Source organism: Thamnophis sirtalis, unplaced genomic scaffold (assembly GCF_051295495.1).
Source record: "Thamnophis sirtalis isolate CommonGarterSnake01/CBP01778 unplaced genomic scaffold, rThaSir2_p1.2 scaffold_3, whole genome shotgun sequence".
Lineage (NCBI taxonomy): Eukaryota > Metazoa > Chordata > Lepidosauria > Squamata > Natricidae > Thamnophis > Thamnophis sirtalis.
The window spans coordinates 5,395,642-5,400,914 of NW_028261383.1; positions in this window are offsets into that span (position 1 = coordinate 5,395,642).

The window sequence follows — 5,273 nt, forward strand, 5'->3', positions numbered from 1 at the left end:
AGGCTTAATCCAATTGAACTGGTTCTAAGGCTTTGAAAAAAAAAGGGGGGGACACATACCAATATTTAGCCCACCTTGTTGAGCAACTTTAGCTGTGACAGATGAATTTGGTTGATAATATGTCTCTGTCTTTCAAAGCTCCCTAGTTGCTCTTGGACAGGATTCACCCTGGGAAGAACTACCCAACTTATGAGGTTCAGATCTGCAGTTACATCTCCATTTTCATCCAAATATAGTTTCAACAGGGAAAGATTGCACAGTTCATTCTTCTTGAGAAACGGGTGGAACTGGAATAGGGGGAAAACATCAGGTCTTTTAAAAGCAGCAGATGTCATCTCTTCACACTTGAATCTTTCTTCTACAGTTGTTTAACTTGCAAATATAAAACTACAATTATTATTATTTTAGGATTTAAAATATCATAAAAATTGTAATTCCACAGGTAACAAGTTATGTAATTTGTTATGCAACCTGTTATGCAATTTGCTCAATTTGGTTCAACCGGGCAAATGGGCTTGGTTTTCTTTCCTTGAAACTGGGACTGCAGCACCGCTGTTGAAGTGTAGGAAGGAACATCTGCAGGATCTCATTGGTGACGCCAGAGTGATTGAAGCAGCATCAGAAAGTCAGGCTGCAAGCTCCACACCTTTGGGGCATGTGTGATGTCACAATGCACTTAGGACAGGGAGTGTTGCTTGCATCACAAGGTCACAATGCTGCTTCCATCAATCTAGCCTAGTGTCTCTCTCTTTTTATTTTAAAATTTTGAATTTTTTCAATATAGTAAAAGTAAACAAAGAAAAGGAAGATAGTAAGAAAAATGAAAATTAAAAGGAAGAAAACAGCAATGCTATTCACCTATCTATCAAGTTGCTGGAATAGTTAGAAAGAATGTTATTTGAACATTTAGCCTCTTATCAAGAATCAGAAAGTATGTCTCCCTATGTTTTTTTTCCTTCTACATTTTGTTGGCCTTCTTACTTTTCACTCTTCACGTGACTTGAAATTAGCTTACTCAGGGAAGTAAGATCAGGTAGTTGAACTAGAAGACTTCCAAGGTCCCTTTCAACTCTGTTATTCTGTTATTCCAAGGATGGCTTCTCAGTAAATAAATATATTCTCAGAAAACTTAGAGGCCTGGCAAAGAAGGAAGTAAGTTCCTCTTATGGAATGATGTTGAGGAAGGAATTCAATGGCTGGGAATGGAGAGAGTGTTGTAAAGAAGGAACTCATGTTAATGTGTATAAGGTGTGCTGGGTGGAGAGGGTGCTCCCCTAATAACTGCTGTCATCATTCCTGGGTGAAGAATAAAAAAAAAAATACTTCATGCAAGTAACCCAGGCCTGCTATGCCTCCAAACCAGGTTCCCTGTCAGAGCAGTATGTTTTTTTTTTTTTTTTTTTAAATGTTCTGCCCATGCGCAGACCTATTTATGGGCAAATGTGTATGCACACAGAGTATGTATCTGGCGTGTGTTCAAGCGAAGGGAGGAAAATTGTGCACACACAAAACCAGCAGTAATGCCAGCAGCAACCCATCCCTGTCCTAGTTCCATCCCTTTCTGGACAGGGAGAAGATTTGAATAAACTGTATGTGGACCAAAATGGAGATGTGAGAGCAGATCTGGAGATCATGAGCTGCGTGCTTCTATGAAACAACAATCCCCATAAACTGCAACTAGGGAGTTTTGAAAGCCAGAGGCTGATTTTCAACCAAGATGCTCTGTCTTATATAAAGTTGCTCAACAAGGTATGTAATATATATTCGTGTCTATTTCTGATTTCCAAAATCATAAAACACATTTAAGGTAAGCTAAGGCTAGTCACCAAGGTGGATGAGCTTTACTAAGAATTCAATGTGGGGAGCAGAACCCTTATGCTTTTTCTCAGATGGCTTTGAAGGCTTCAGTACTATTGCCCCAGTGTCCTTTAGATGCTGGAGCAAGAAGCACTGTTTTAAGCCGATTCAGCCATGCCCAACATGTTATTCCAGACAACAATTCTTCATGATACAGAGCATGGCTCTTTTTCTTCTTGAATGCAACTAGTTTAAATTTATTGTTTTCTACTTTAAGTCTCTTTGGGCAAAAAGTAAGCTCCATATTTAACTTATAATAAATCTGGTTTTGTCTTTCCATGCTGGTTGGTGTCAGTTAATTGTACTTCTTCAACAAAAAGGACATTTTCTTGGATGCCTAGCTGGATCTTTAAAATATTTCTTCCCCACATTGGGCTCATATTCTGTTCTGACCTAGGCTTCCTGAAGCAGTAAAAATCACACCCTTAGTCCCCAAAACCCTCTTTTTATTTAAAGACTATGAATTATGTTCATTCACAGCTCTTAATGAATCGCAAATAGTTTGCAAAGAGTCCGACAGAAGTCTGCTACAGTTTTTCAGGATAAGGCTGGTAAGCACCCACCTTTATCTCCCTCGAAGAGCTGCAAAAGATTTAATTGCCAATTAGCTTTGCAAGGCCAAACAGAGCACAGAGTAAAAATGGAGCTTCAGAGTTTAAACTGACCAGAACAACGTTGCTTCTTGTAAAGACTCACATCTCTTTGCTCCTCCTTTATGATTTATGGGAGGGGCCAATCATCTCCAAGCTTTACTCCTGAATTTTGTCTTAACTGTTCTTGCCTTCTGGCAGCTCTGCGCATGCACATATTGGGAACAGGCTCCCCTGTTCCTCTGCCTTGCTGATTTTAGATTCTGGAGGCTCCAGAGGCAGTATATAACTCCCAGATGACCCTGGCCCCTTCTCTGCCTCCGAGGCAGAGCACTCATCTGAGCCTTCCCCAGACTCCAAGACTGGACCATGTTCCTCCCCAACCTCCTCACTGTCTGAATCTGCTGCCAGCTCCCCCAGCTGCTGGTGGACCACAACATATCCATGTCTCATATACTACAGCAAAAGATGCCTGACTTACACTTTTTGAGGGACACATTCTCAAGCCAAACCTACATCTCACTTCACTTCAATTCTGGAAAGTATGTGGTGATCTTTAGCCTTATTTCAGTAACATGGTGGCCATATTAATTGAAGAGCCCTAAGAATTTTTTTCATATGTATTTTGAGTGAGATCTGACTATTTTTGAGGGGAGCAGTTTTGCAATGTTTAATGTAGTCCAAAAAATTCCTGTCCTACTGGGTAGAGTTTCCGCATTGCATTTTTATCCTAATAACTAATAGAATAAAAGTAATATGTCTTTTAGAATGTAATTTATTCTAAAAAAAATTAAAAAGAATTAATCATGGCTAAATGAAGAAAAGATGAATCCTCAAATCAATTTTTGAAAGAGAGTGTTGAGTCTTACAGACAATATTTTGTAGTGGGGTCAGTTCTTTGGGGATATGTCCAGAAAGGGTATTAGGAGAGTGAGCAGGAAGCACTGAACTCATGGAATTCTGAGGCTGCACAAGGATTATGACATTACCAAACAAATACAGAAGTAACTGGGGAAGGTCATCCTGAGTGTTGCCACTGGGAAGGTAATCTGCACATCCTTGACACCCAGCTCGACTACCCTCATCTACTTTCAAGAGTAAGTCACAGAGACAAAGAGAGCTTGTTCACACAGACTTAGATTTCCATATTCATCCCACCTAAGGAAAAACAAACTTCCCTTCTGTTTTGGGAGGGAGGGGGGTTTCATCTTTTCTGTATCTCTTGGTTAATATAAGTGTCACATTTCTTATCCTGTCCGTTATGAGCTGCTTGAGAATTTTAACCATTAAATATCATGAAACTAAGAAGAAATTTTAATCTTATTTCCCTAGTTTTATCATGAGCTGTTCTTTAGTGTTTAGATCTGGCCTCAGGATGATAATGTAGCACTTGGGGAAAAAGGTGCATCCCAGGAGTCCAGCACTGGAGGCCAAGATGGAGAAGATTTGAACAACCACCATGTATTTCCCTTTGGTGCTCAGGTAGGTGGGCACAAAGGAGACCCAGACACTGCAGAAGACCAGCATGCTGAAGGTGATCAGCTTGGCTTTGTTGAAGGCTCCAGGCAGATTCCTGGCCAGGAAAGCTACTGTGAAACAAATGGCAGCTAAGAAACCCATGTACCCAAGAACAACATAAAACATGGTAATGGAACCTTCATTGCATTGAATGGTGATTTCTCCAGGCTGGGACTGCAGGTCAGAATCAGGGAATGGGGGAGAAACTGTGAGCCAGATGGAGCAGATGATAATTTGGACAGCAGAAAAAGAAAGTATGATGGAGTTGGCCAAGCTTTTCCCCAACCATCTCTTAACTCGGTTTCCTGGTTTTGTGGCCAGAAAAGCCAGCACCACTGTGATTGTTTTGGCCAAAACAGAAGACACAGCTACTGAGAAGACAATGCTGAACACTGTTTGTTGGAGAAAGCAGGTGGCTTTTCTTGGTTGTCCAATGAAAAGAAAGGCAGACAAAGAACAGAACAAGAGGGAGACAAGGAGGATGTAGGAGAGGTCCCGGTTGTTGGCTTTGACAATGGGAGATTCTCGGTATTGAATGAATATGATTAAAACAAGGCCTGTGGTTAGGAACAAAAGTGTGGCGAAAGAGACCAGAATGATGCCCAGATGTTCTTCATAAGTGAGGAAGGTTATAACCTTTGGGATACATTGGATTCTCTTCTTTGGATATTGATCATCTGGGCACTTGGTACATTTTTCAGTATCTGAGAAAAGAAAATAAGTTTTTAATAGCCTTTCCTTTCAAAGTTGAAGATAGATCTGATGACAGCTGTTATTGAGAAACTGGAAAGCCATAGTAAATATTCGATAGGGGTATGTACATATAAGTTCCCCATATCAGTGATGGCTAAGAGCCGAGGTGGCCCAGTGGTTAAATGCAGCACTGCAGGCTACTTCAGCTGACTGCAGTTCTGCAGTTCGGCTGTTCAAATCTCACGGGCTCAGGGTTGACTCAGCCTTCCATCCTTCCGAGGTGGGTAAAATGAGGACCCGGATTGTTGTTGGGGGCAATATGCTGACTCTGTAAACCGCTTAGAGAGGGCTGAAAGCCCTATGAAGTGGTATATAAGTCTAACTGCTAACCTTTTTGGCACTGTGTGCAAAAATTGGAGCGCACGCGCACCGGAGCACTGAAACCTAGAAGAGAGCAGCTGACTGGAGCACATGAGTTCTGGTAAAAGCTGCTCTTCTGGGTTGTATTTTGCACATGTGTGTCAGACAGCTGGTCTAACACGCCATGCACACCAAACTGCTGCTCTCTTCAGGGTTCCGGTGCTCCAGCACAAGGCAAGACAATCTGGCTGGCGC